Here is a 14,975-nt window from a genome sequence, read left to right as displayed (position 1 = left end):
ATGGGAGGAAAAACAACAATAACTATCGAGGAAGTGCCATTTATCCAGAATGGTGTGTCCATTGGACAGATATGCTAAGAAAGTTAGCAAGTGTTATACATCGCTGCAAAATGAACTAGAGATATTTTTTATTCCTCAATGAAAATGGTAAAATTTCCATCACCTTATGAAGGAGAGATCAATACTCATTAGTATTTATAATTCAACATAGTTCAGTTTAGTTAAATAAGCACTTAAGTGCCTGCTAGGCACTATACTAAATATCAGGGAGAAATACAAAGACAAAGTTCCTTGACTTTATTCCTACTATGTGTCCCTTGATTGAGTAGTATACATATGTTAGTGAAGGACATGCTTAATTTTCTTTTAAGGATATGAGCACTAGAAAAAGCAAGATATTTCACTTCTTGGGGATTCAGGATCCTTTATTATACAATGGGATTGTAAGGAAAATGCTTTGTACATCTCAAAGTACTACAAAATGTGAGCAATCATCATATTATTACTAGGTTCTAGAAATAGTCACTTAAATGCACTGGTCCTCAGGAGGCAGAAATAATTAGAAGTTAGAGTAAAGCAGTTGACCACCCTAAGACAATTGGTTGAAAAGACTGGATCTCCCTGGGCAGTATTTGACCTGATTGAAGTGCACATCCTTTGGACAGACACTATTGGAATCAACATATAACAAACCCTTGGGGAAGCTGCTTTAGGAAATTTCCTTCTACGATAATGTCTGGGTCAGACGGCTGACCAGGGAGAAGATTGAAGGACCCTCTTGCTGCAGGCTTCTAGGGCCCAGGAGCACAGACCAGATACTATCTGGGTTTTGGCTATGGCTATGGATAAGGTAGAACAAGCACACTCCAATGAATGCCATCACAGAAGCCCTCTGTGGGCTCTGTCCTGGGTTGGCTGTGGGCATTCACCAGGAGAGTGAAGTCCCTGGTTTTGGTTCTGGGGCAGAAGTATGAGCGAAGTTTGTTTCCATGGGAAGAGGGATTGCAGAGTGTGACAGTGTTTCTGGGGACTCTGCTCATGGCTCAAGGCTGGAGAAAAGTACCTGAGGTCAGACCCTCAGATAGAGCTCAGAAAATAATAGCATGAAAAACTTGAAGCATGAGATCTTATCCTGCACATATTGGGACTATATCCCAACTCAAGATTCTAACACAAAATAAAAAGTCAGGAAATAATGTACTTAAAAAAGAAACGAATAAGAGAAAGAACCTAATCATAGATAACTACTATGATAATAGAGAAAATCTGAGTTTAAACTTGGAAAAAGTCGAAATAGCTACTTCTACTTCAAAGAAAAATGTCAAATGATCACACTCCCCAAAAGGTTCTTGGAAGAAGTAAAAAAGACTTTGAAAATTAAATAGGAGAGGATGCAGAAAAATTAGGGGGAAAGTAGGTACAATGCAAGAAAATCAAGAAAATTAGGGGGAAAAGTCAATCTATTGGAAAAAGAGGTCCAAAAACTTATGGAAAAATATAACTCTCTGAACATTAGAATTGGCAAGGGGAAGATAATGACTTCCTTAAAATAAATTGAGGAGAGACAATAGAAGAATTGTTGGACTACCTGAGAGTTATGATAAGTAAAAGAATCTAGACCCTATATTTCAAGAAATTGCCAAGAAAAATTTCCCTCAACTTTTAAAACTAGAGGGTAAAATGGAAATTGAAAAAAAAAATCTACCCATCACCACCTGAAAGAAATCCCAAGATCAAAATTCATAAAATATTATAGCAATGTTTTAAAACTCTTAGATCAAGGAGAAAATACTATATTTTGAAATTATAGGCAAAGAAGGTATCCTACCAAACTCCTTTTATGAAATATATAAACCAGGAAGAGCAAAAACAGAAAAAAAATTATAAACTAATTTCATGAATGAATATGGATGCAAAAATTCTAAATAAAATATTAGCTAGGGAGACTACAATATTATGACACAAAAACTGTACATTGTCACCAAGCAGAATGTATATAAGGAATACAGGCCAAGTTTAAAATAATGAAAACTATTGATACAATTGATTATATCAAACATAATATGATTTATATCAATAAGTGCAGAAAAAGCTTTTGACAAAATACAACATTCATTCCTATTTAAAATACTTGAAAGCATATGTATAAATGGATTTTTCATCAAAATGATAAAAAAAGCCTCTACCTAAAACCATCAGCAAGCATTCTTTGTAATGGGGATAAGCTAGAAGTCTTCTCAGTGAGATCAGGAGTGAAACAAGCATGTTTGTTATCACCAATATTATTCAATATTATATTAGAAATGCCAGCATTAATAACAACAAAAAATACCTGGGAGTATTTTCATTTGGATGAAAAAAGTTAAAGAATATGATTATAGGGGCATCTAGGTGGTGCAGCAGATAGAGCACCAGTCCTGAAGTCAGGAGGACCTGAGTTCAAATCTGACCTCAGACACTTAACATTTCTTAGCTGTGTGACTCTAGGCAAGTCACTTAACCCAAATTTCCTCAGTTAAAAAAAAAAAAGGAAAAAATTTAATTATAGTAATCTTTATTTGACAAATGTAAAGATTTAAGATTTTGGGATAAGATTTGGGATAAGAATTCACTATTTAAAATATATTGTTGGGAAAATTGGAAAGCAGTATGGCAGAAATTGAATAGAGCCCAATATCTTACGCTATTTAATAAAATAAGATAAGATGGATATATGACTTAGATATAATGGGAGATACTATAAGTAAATTAGAATATGGAACATATTTCCTGTGAAATTTATGGATAAGAAAAAAATTGATCAATAAACAAGAGATAGAAAGCATTATAAAATGTAAAATAGATAATATTGATAACATTAAGTTAAAAGGGTTTTATGCAAATGAAGTAAACATATCGAAGATTAGAAGGGAAGCAGAAAATTGGAGAAAAAATTTTTATAAACATATCCTTGGAAAAAGGTCTCATATTTCAAATATAGAGATAATTTTGCCAAATTTATAAGATATGAGTCATTCCCCAATTGATAAATGGTCAAAGGATACAAAGAGATAAAGAAATTAAAGCTATCTATAATCGCAAAAAATGCTCTAAATCACTATTTGACTAGAGAAATTCAAAAATCAAACATCTTTGAGATATTATCTCACACCTATAAATGGTTAAAATGATAGGAGAAAATCACAAATGTTGAAGGGGAGTTGGAAAAATTGGGATACTAACACACTGTTGGTGGAACTGTGTACTGATCTAACCATTGGAGAGCAACCTGGATCTTTGCCCAAAGATTACAAAACTGTGTATATCCATCAATACCACTATTAGGTCTATCCTAAAATATTTAAAGTAGTTCTTTGCAATGGGGAAGAATTGGAAATTGAAGGAATGTTCATCAATTGGAGAATGGCTAACAAATTGTGGTATATGAGTATGATAGAATAAATTATACTATAAGAAATGATGAGCAGGCTGATTTTAGAATAATATGAAGATGCATCAAACAATGAAAAATAAAATGAACAGAACAAAGGAAATATTGTACATAGTAATAGCAATATTATTCAAAGAATAACTGTTAAGGACTAAATTATTCGGAGTATTATAAATATTCAGATCAGCTACACCGGACCTTGAAGGAAGATGCTATTTATCTCCAGAGAAAAAACTGATAAATAGAAGAATACATAGTATGGTTTTACACATACGCACATGTACCTATATATAGATACATATGTACATACAAACACATATACACACATATATACATTTATATATCCATACATATACACACATATATCTATATCAAATGATGGCTTTTTCTAGTATTGTGTGTGAAGGGAGACCAGAACTTAAAATGTAACAAAAAATTAAAATTAAAAATTAAAAAAAAAGATGACCTTGGAAGTTCATTCTAATAGGTATGTTTGTAAGCATTTCTGGACTCATATATGTAATGGATGACAGGCCAATATAGATCCATGTTCCTTTGCTGAATTTTTTAAAGCCTGTTTTTAGATGTGTCTGATAATGAGTAATGGAGAAGCTCTGTCCCAATCCATTCTGTGACTCTTTCCTGTCTGCTAACTGCATGGTTCAAGAAAAGCCTTTTAATTGGCTGCCGAGCTGGAATGGAATGTGAATACAAAAGACACAGATAAATGAATGCTGTTTCTCTTTCCCTGGTGGAGTTCAAGCGATGAGAGAAAAAAAAAATGCAGAATTAGTTGTTTTTTCTCCTCGGTTGCTTTTTTTTTTTCCTTTCCTGATGTTAGGTGAATGATTTAAGAGACAGAATAGAAAAAAAAAATCCCAATTTTGTGAGATTCAAAAGGTCATTGATCTAGCAACTAAAATCCATAGCCAAGTTTGTCAACAATCCCCACAGCTAAAAGTCCCAAGATCCAGACCAGCACTGGATCATTCAGGTAGCTGAGATACTGAGCCCTGGTAGCAAGGGAAAAACTTGTTCATTAGCTATGCTTTATCCAGAAATAAACATGGAGGGAAGAATTCTTGTAGCAACCACTTTAAGCTTTAATTCTCTCTTCTAGGGACTAAATGGGTTTGTAGAACGTTCTTAGTACATATCATTTTATAAAAATGAATTGATTGTGAATTAATACTCAGTGGTATCCGGGAGATATCAAAAGGATATCAAAATTACATAAGGATTATATTATATTATATGAGATACTATACTATAGATTATATTATAGTTATATTAGATGATATCGAGGAAATAATAACTAGTTTGACTAACAAGGGAGAAACAGATTAGTTGGAGGCTTGTGAGGAATTATATAAGAATAGATTAGAAACAGAATAATATTTAGAAAATAGATCCCCATTCTCTTGAGGTTACTCTTAGAACTTTGAGGGGAGATTTAGCCAAGGAAATTCTGGGAACCAGAGAAATACAAGCATGGGGTAAGAAAGTGAAACTCAAAGCTTATATATGTGCTACACGTCCTACATCCTACAATACAATAAAAGATTCATTTTTCTAGGTCAGTAAAAAAAAAAAAGTAAGAGATAATCCAGGACAAAAGATATTTCTCATAAAATTGGGATGAGAATGAAATGGCAGTGGGATATTTCTCACTGTTAGATTCCACCTACTCTTGAAATCATTCTGTTACTAAGAGCAATAAGTATAAAGGCATAATCAGTTATATTCTGTCCTAAAAGCTAGAGGTTGTAAAAGGCATGAAGGGCAATTATACAACTCCTTTGCTTTACATTTCTATTATGCTGTAACTTTAGTTATTTATTTCTTAACCATTGGGACAAAGCAAAGGGAAGACAAAAACATTTCTGCTAAGTGGGCTTGCTGATTAGAGTTAGCCTAAGACTTAAAAGAACTAGTCTTTTCCTTCATTTGCAATGCCAAAGGACAAATGGAGGGAATAATAATAAGTGACATTTATATGGCATTTTTTAGTATGCAAAGCCCTTTTTTACATTAGTTCATTTGAGCCTTACAACTTCTCTATGTTATAAGCAATCCCATTTTACAGACAAGCGAAAGCATTTAGACAAAGAAGCAAGTGCAGAGGTTAAATGGTCTTTCCATATTAGAGTTACCAAGAATATGGTCGAGTATGATAAAAACAACAATAAAATAAAATTTCATGATTAATCTCATTGTACATATGTAACCTAAATCAGATTGCTTATAAGGGGAGAAGGGAAGGAGAAAAAATTGGAACTCAAAATCTTGCAAAAATGAATTTTGAAAACTATCTTTATATGCAATTGGAAAGAATAAAATACTATACTTAGTGAAAATATAAAATAAAATAAAGTTTCAGGCTCCCTGTGAAGGAAGAGAAAAGACATGAGGGAAGAGGAGGAGAAAGGAGAACATGGACCAGCTAAAATAATTACTTAAGAGCTTTATTAATGCGTAAAAAACCCCTCAAAAAACCTTGCCTGATACATAGTTGTTAAAGAACTCATAAAAATTTAAAGAATATGTAAAAAATTTACATCAAAATCACATATCACATTATTATAATTCACATTGCAGCAACCTCATAAATTGTGACACTTACATAATGCAACCTAATTAAAATTATTCACAAAATGAAATTATTTCTTTTTTCAATAGGGTGTTTGAATTTTAAATTTTTACAATGTTGACATAAGCTCATCTTATTTATTTGAAAAGGGAAAATACAGTAAATAACATTTTTAAAATGAATTATTTCTTTCTGACAAAATATATAGAGATACTATTCAAATTTTTGTAATGAAATAATAACTAAACATTTAAAATATATTCCTTATCATAATAAAATAAAATTGCTCTTTAAATGGCAAATTTGTTTACAAAAGGCATATTTTAAAAGCAATTGATTTGGAAAAGTTTTGATCAAACATAATAAAATGAGATGACATTGTTATACTGTTAAAGCACAGAAGGCAATAGCCAGAGAACATTGAAAATACCAAGAAAAACTCAGTTTATGGTGCAAATCATTATTTACAATTAGGTTTTCATTGAACATGAAGTATATGTGTATATATATATATATATATGTATGTATACGTATATATGTAAGAACTACATTAAAATACAATAGTCAAACTTTAATAGGCATTTTCAAAATAATAAACTATTAACAACCATATGAAAGGATGCCTCATATCACTAATAATAAGAAAAACACACATCAAAACAACCCTGAGATTTCACTAAGTTGGGGTCTATGATCCTGAATCCCATGATGTTTCCAATATTCCATTGTACATCTCTCAAACAACACACCAACTGTCATAGCTTCTACCAACAAAAATAGAGACAGGAAGATCTGGATTCAAGTTTTCCCTCTAGCATATACTGGTCGTATGACCGTCTGGTCTCTCCTAACACAAATCACTTGGGCTCTCAGTGTTTTTAGTAACTAAACTAAATAAACTGTAGAATTGGTACTGATTTTTAGTGGTAGAAAAAAATTATCATCTCATGACAGCACAGTTCAAGTTAAGAAATAAAAAGGCCCTGGCCATTCCTAGAGCTAAGACTATGGCAGGGAAACAAAAAATGGAGCATAAAGAATACATCTTTTTTCCCCTCAATAGTATTTTATTTTTCCAAATATATGTAAAGTTAATTTTCAATATTCAATTTTATAAATTTTGTTCCAGATTTTATCTCTTTCTCCCTTACCTCTCTCCTCCCCAAGACATCAAACAATCCATTATAAGTTAAATACGTGCTATTCTTTTAAACATATTTCCATATTTGTCAAGTAAAATCAGACCAAAAAGAGAAAAAAGCCCATGAGGAAAAAGACAAACAAACATAAAGGTGAAAATACTATGTTTTGATTCACATTCTGTCTCCATCGTTCTCTCTCTGGATGCAGATGGCATTTTCCATTATAAGTCTATTGTGATGGAATCACCTCATTATTGGGGAAGAGCCAAGTCCATCACAGTTGATGATCACATAATCTTGTTGCCATGTATAATGTTCTCTTGGTTCTGCTCACTCCACTCAGCGTCAGGTCATCTAAGTCTTTCCAGGCTTTTCTGAAATCAGAAAAATTGTTTCTTACAGAACAATAATATTCCATTACAGTCATATACTATGACTTATTCAGCTATTTCCCACCTGATGGGCATCTTCTCAGGTACCAGTTCCTGGCCACTACAAAAAGGGCTTCCACAACATTTTTGCATACGTGAGTCTTTCCCCCTCTTTTATGATCTCTTTGGGATACAGAATCAGTGGAGACACTGCTGGATTTAAGGGTCTGCACAGTTTGATAGCCCTTTGGGCATAGTTCCAAATTACTCTCCAAAATGGTTGGATCAGTTCACAACTCCACCAACAATGTATTAGTGTTCCAATTTTTCCACATCCCCTCTGACATTATCATTATCTTTTTCTGTCACGTTAGCCAATCTGAGAGGTGTGTAGTGGTACCTCAGAGTTGTTTGAATTTGCATTTCTCTGATCAGTAATGATTTAGAATATTTTTTCATATGACTAGAAATGATTTTAATTTTTTCATCTGAAAATTGTTTATGTCTTTTAACCATTTATCAACTGAGGAATGATAAAGGATGTAGCTTGCTGGTGGTCTCCAATTAGTCTGGTCCAGGTCACTCACTACAGCAGAATAGAGATAGATTAGGGGTTACCTGTGAATAACTATTTTTTAAAACCCCCAAATAAAATATTTATTGTACATCAAGATGGCACGTGGAAAGAGCACCAAGAGTAAGGAAGACTCATCTTTCTGAGTTCAAATCTGGCCTCAGACACTTACTAGCTGTGTGATCCTGTGCAGGACACTTAACTCGTTTACCTCAGCTTCCTCATCTGTCAAATGACCTGGAGAAAAAAATATCAAAACACTCCAGTATTTCTGTCAAGAAAACCCTAAATGGGGTCATGACAAGTCAGACATGACTGAAATGACTGAATAGCTAGAAGAAGGTTTATTAGTTTAAATGTAAACTTTATTAACTTCTATTATAAGTGTAATATCACATTTAATTGTTTTCTGTATTCTATACTTTTCCAGTTGCTGTAAATTTCTTTTTAAAAATAAATTAAATATTGGGGCAGCAAGGTGGTACAGTAGATAGAGCACTGGCTCTGAAGTCAGGAGGACCTGAGTTCAAATCTGGTCTCAGACACTTAACACTTCCTAGCTGTGTGACTCTGGGCAAGTCACTTAACCCCAATTGCCTCAGGAAAAAAATTAAATATTTTATTTTTGCTTTTTAAAAATTATTGTTACTTTTGAGGTAAATAGATGTCAAAATGGGTAGAATGCTGGACTTAAGAGTCAGGAAGCCCTGGAATGAAATACTACTTTAGCCACTTGCCAGTTGTAAGATTACTAACAACAACATACAATAGCTATCATTTAGATAGGCACTGTTCTAAGAGCTTTATACTCATCTCCTTTTTTGATTATAACAACCCTGGGAAGTAGGTACTATTATTATCTCCATTCACAGAAGAGGAAATTGAGACGGAATTTAAGTGACTTGTAAAGGGGTCATACAGATAGTGTGGTCCATCTAGATCCATCTAATTAGATTTTTCGGAGGCTGAATTTGAATTCAGGTCTTCCTGACTCCAGATAGACATTATCCACTGTGCCATCTAGCTGCTCTATGATCCTAGATATGTATTACTCAGGCTCCATTTCCTTATTTGTAATATAGAAATAATAATAGCAACTATATTACAGTATTTTTGTGAGGACAAATTGAGATAATATTGGTACCTTACTTTGTAATCACTTAAATTCTATATAATTATCTGTAAATACTATTGATGATTAATATTGTTATTATTTCCTCAGCTAAAATATGGACAAATACTACATAAATATATAAACACCTATAAATACTATTGATCATTAATATTATTATTATTCATCTTCTCACCTGAAATATGAGTAAACACTATATGAATATATAAACACCCATAAAACTATTGATGATGATGATGATGATTCATTTCCTAACCTGCAATAAGGAGATAATAATAGCACTTTTTTCACAGGTTTGTTGTGAGAAGCAAATGAGATAATCTGTACAAAGCAGCTTGCAAATCTTAAAGGGCTATGTACTATATAAATTGCCTCCTTTCAGACCCCCCGAAACAAAATATAACAAATCTAGAGCATCTAGGTAGTGCAGTGGATAGAGTCCTGGGTTTGGAATCAGGAAGACTCATCCCCATGAATTCCAATCCATCCTCAGACACTTCCAAATTGTCATTTACCCCTGTTTGCCTCTGTTTCCTCATTTGTAAAATGATCTGGAAAGGGAAATGGCAAAAACCTTTCCAGTATCTTGGCAAGAAAAGCCCAAGAAAAGCCCAATGCAGAATTGGACACAATTGCACAATATTTAATACAAAACAAAACATCCCATTGGCCAATCTAACAAAGTACTCCTCACCCCACACCTAGAAGCCTGCTTATGACTAATGATTTTAAAAGGGCTGTAAAACAGAGCTTTCCTCAGCATCTCAGAGAGAACTGCTGAGTGCCTCAATTCCCCCTGCATATCCTTGCAATAAATCTATCTCATTACTAAGCAGAGCAATCTGGTCCATCTGGTCTGGGGGCTAAAACAAGGATATCAGTTTGAGTTTGTGCATCATCAGGCATGGGCCCAGGATCAAAGATTTTGGGCTTTTGGTCTAATTTTTCTTTCTAAAATGATATTCAGCCTCTGCTTTGTTTTAAACCAAAATCATTTTTATAAGCTTGAAAAAAGGTAACATTAAACATTTTTTAAAAATATCATATGATGTTTTAATTTCAACATACTTCTAATCAACTTTACCCTTCTTAGCAGTGCCCAAAGCCACATGAGAGTAAATTAAGACGTTAAGATGTTGGAGAATTTGAGCATTACCATGGATGACTTAACATCTATATTTGATAAATGTCGCACATTCTTCCTAATGTTCCAGAACTTCATAAGCAAAAAGAACTGCTAACCACTTTCACTTTGCTACACAATATGTTTTGCTTTTAAAAAGAAAATTAGTAGACAATGAAATGAAAAATTATGCAGATTAGATGAGCACAGATTTGCTTGAGCTAGCCATATAAGTATTGACTTTGACTCTTGAATGACCCCGATTCTTCACCCCATTACCTCCATGTCCCAGAAAAGCAGGGAAATCAGTGGTTGAGAAAATCACCCCTCCTCCCACAGCACTCACTGTCATTGAAACCTGGAATTTTAGAGAGGAAGGACTTTTAACTCATGGCTTACAGATGAATTAGAGACAAAAGAAGAGAAATAGCTGTGAAAATTTGTGTATTTGAATCCTTATTACAGAAAATTTACATTTTCAAAATGATTGGAAGCTTATAGGAACTTCCATCTGTTTTAAATGAGGTTGAACATTTTGAAATGCTTGCCTACATAATGAATGCTTTTGTTCCTTTGGCCCAGATCTGGGATTTCATAACTAAGAGTTAATATTCAGCATTCACTCCTTTCATGGATTCAATTGGTAATGCATCTGTAACTTATGATATGCTGCATGTCCAAAGAGGAAAAAAGGAGGTTTTTTTCACTTAATAGTACTTTGTTTTTTCCAATTATATGTAAAAATAGTTTTCAACATTCATTTTTGTAAGATTTAGAGTTTCAATTTTTTCTTCCTCTCTTCCCTTTCCTCTCTCCTCCTCAAAACAGCAAGCAATATGATGTAGTAATCATTTTAAACATATTTCCATATTAGTCATGTTGTGAAATAGAAATCAAAGCAAGGACAAAAACTATAAGAAAGGAAAAAAAGGTAAAAATAATATGCCTTGTTCCACATTCAGTCTCCATAGTTCTCTCTCTGGATGTGGATGGCATTTTCCATCCCAAGTCTATTAGAATTGTCTTGGATCAATGTACTGCTGCTGAGAAGAGCTAAATCTATCATGATTGATTATCACACAGTCTTGCTGTTATCACATACAGTAATCTCCTGCTTCTGCTCACTTCACTCAGCATCAGTTCATGTAAGTCTTTCCAGGATTTTCTGAAATCAGCCTGCTCATAATCTCTGATAGAGCAATAGTATTCCTTTACATCCAAATACCACATCTTATTTAGCCATTCTCCAATTGATGGGTATCTACTCAATTTCTAACCAGAGTAACAAATTTAAAAGTGAAATAGCTACCAAGATATATGGGAAGGAAAAGAGAAAGATCTCTATTTATCAAATAATGAACTGATCAATTCACAAGTATTTATTAAAGTACCTGTGGGAGAGTGAGGTGGTACAGTGGAAAGAGAATCAGGTCTGGAGTTAGGAAGACCTGAGTTCAAATATGACCTCAGACACTAGCTGTGTGACCCCGGACAAATCTCTTAACTGTTTGCCTCAGTTTACTCACCTGTAAAAATGAGTTGGAAGAAGGAAACCTTTTCAGGATCTTTGCCAAGAAAACCCAAAATGGGGTCATGAAGAATTGGATGTGATTGAACAACAAGTTCAATTTTGTGCCAGGAATTATGCTGGACTCTGAGGATATAAATTCAAAAGTGAGACAAGTCCCTCTTTGCATTATAACATTAGCAGTAGTCTTCATGAGTTTATGTCCCAGTTTGTTACCCTCTGGTGATGATAATGATTCTAAGAACTAACTTCTACATAGAATTTGAAAGTCTGGAAAGCACTTCACATATATATATATATATACACACATATACATATACATATATGTTATATATATATATAACATATATGTATATGTATATATATAATTTATATATGGATATATGTTTATATTTATACTTTAAATATTATATCCATTTTAGAGATGAGGAAACTGAGTTCAAGGACATTATGTAAGTTGACCATAATTGTGAGCATTTCCAGACTTGCTGGTCTGGTCTCCAAATAAAAGAAATATAACTCGTCACCTGGGCCCCTCCTAGTTTGGCATTAATTAGCTAGAACTTGTGTTCTACTTGCATAATGTTCGAGAATCCAGAGTCATCTCCATATCACGATTAGATTGACACTGAATAGGGCTTAGCAGAGGTAACTGAATAAAAAGATTCCACATTTGCAACTAATATGCCTTTTTAGAAAACTTTATCTATTCAGACTTGGTTGTCAAGAGAATGACAAGACAGAACATATTACCAATGCAAAATCCTTGTTGGAACAATTTAAAATTACAGAAACTGCCAAAAACTTCATTTAGATTCTTTTCACCAATGAGAAAACTGACTTCAACAATACTGGGCACAGACAAGGAATAATTTCTGCTAAAAGATGAAAAATAAAACACAATTCAAACTTTGTGGATTTGATCTGAGTCATGCTCATTTTAAGATTCCATGATTCTTTGTCAAAGGGGAAAATTGTCTCCCTCTGTTCAAATAAATACACCCCCACACTTTGGCATCTGCCATGTTTTTTAACATTTTAATCCTGGCTTCATTTTGGAGCATTAGAGACAGCTCAGTTCAGTGGGGAAAAAAATGCTGGATTTGTAGTTCCAATGAATGAATGTACAAAAGAGGATTTATCAAGTACTTACTACATACTAGGTGAGGCAGCTAGGGAGTAGCTCTGGGCTTGGAGTCAGAATAACCTGAATTCATATCCAGCCCCAGAAACTTCCTAGCTGTATGATTTTGGACAAATTATTTAACCTCTGTTTAACAATGAAAAAGGAATGGCAAACCATTTCAGTATCTTCTCCGAGAAAACCCTATGGGCAGATATCCACAGGGTGATGAAGAGTCAGACATGACTATCAAGACTAAACAACAACTGACATGCTAGACACTGCACTAAGTACTGGAAATAAAAATAAAAAAGAGAAATACTTCCTAACCTCAAGGAGCTTACATTTTAACAGGAGAACACAATGTATATACAGGATGTTCCAAAAGTCTGAGTGCCATTTTAAACTATTAAAACACAACTTTTTAATAAGCTATTAAAGCTTTAAATGGAACCAAAAACTTTTGAAGCACTCTGTATAGAAGAACCATATGGCAATTGATTGCCTTGTCTTTTCCAGAAGTCATGATTATTGGGACATGGAGGTTTTTTGTAGAGAGAGGAACAAAAGTGAGAAGGTGCTGATACGTGTTCATGGCAGGAAGAGGCAAGAAAGAAGAAACTCTAACTGATTAGATGTAGAGAAGTCTCACTATTCCATGTGACCCTATAGTGGGAGCTGGAGGTCTCATTGGGAGAATGTAGCATTAGAAGGTTTGTTTTTGAATCTTAGCTCTACTATTATGTGAAATGGGGGTGAGTCATTTAACCTCACCAGTCTGTTTCCTCATATGGAAAATGGAAAATTGGATTAGATAATCTATTTCTAAAATGATTTCTAGTTCTAAATCTATAAACACATAGCCATTATTTCTACTCTAGATTTAAGAAGCAAGTTCAATATTCCCATAGTTTTATCTCTTTAATGTCAATACAATATTTAATTTCTATTTGTTAAATATAGTTTTTATATCTCCCTTCTTCAACCACACATGTGGGTCTCCAGAAGAGGTACTTTGGGCATTGTGTGGAAAAACAACTCTTGAAACTATAACTCGTGAACTCTCACTTATGTTGACTTTTATTAAGCAAACCAGAAAGGACATATTAATTCAAAGCAAAAAGAATCTTCTCAAATAGTATAGCAAGACAAGCTCATCTCATCTCTGCAAGAGTATATTCTTTCATGTGTTAACCCTCTGTTAGTTGAGAGAGGATACATAAACAGAAAACTCTCATGATCATGGAATATTTGAGATTTTTATTACGAATTAATCTGAGCATGTTATTCTTTTGTCCATAAATTTTCAGTCTTTTTCTTTGTTAGTAAGATAGGATCAATATCCATGAAGTTCCCCACTTAATATAGATTAGGGTGGTCCTTTCCCTAAAAAGTCAAGGAGAAGCTATTCCTAAAATTTCATTGGTCCAGGGGATTAAGGCTCCAGTAGTGTTATCATGGATGGAGCTTCCAGGTAGTGCAAGACAAGTGCAGATAGTTAACTGATCACTCTAAAAAGGGATGCTAATAAGCACTTTGCTTGGTTGTTGTGAGAATCTAGAATTCCCTGGCAGGCTGGCAGGTCTGGCTCAATCCCCTGAGGCCCTGTCTTAGCAGGAGAACAACTAAAGCCTGTATTTGCAAATCTGGCCTCATTTTACAGAAGGCCTTCCAGCAAGTCACCTTGATTTGCATACACAAATTAGATCAGGGTGTGTCTAAAGGCAGTTATTTTTCAGGTCACATCAACACCTTCTGGTTATAGGGCTTTCTCCATTACCATCCTTCCACAATGACCTCCAGTCCTTAAAAAAATACCCTTGGATGTCAGCTTTGTGTTTTATTTCCTATTTCCTCATGATTTCCAAACCATTAATCATATTCTAGAGAAAATGACATTTCTTCTGCTTTTTCTTACATAGCCTTAAGTATACAGACCTCCAAATAATCGAGCTCAAGGGC

This window comes from Antechinus flavipes, chromosome 6 (assembly GCF_016432865.1).
Source record: "Antechinus flavipes isolate AdamAnt ecotype Samford, QLD, Australia chromosome 6, AdamAnt_v2, whole genome shotgun sequence".
In the NCBI taxonomy this organism is placed as follows: domain Eukaryota; kingdom Metazoa; phylum Chordata; class Mammalia; order Dasyuromorphia; family Dasyuridae; genus Antechinus; species Antechinus flavipes.
This window is presented reverse-complemented; position numbering follows the sequence as displayed.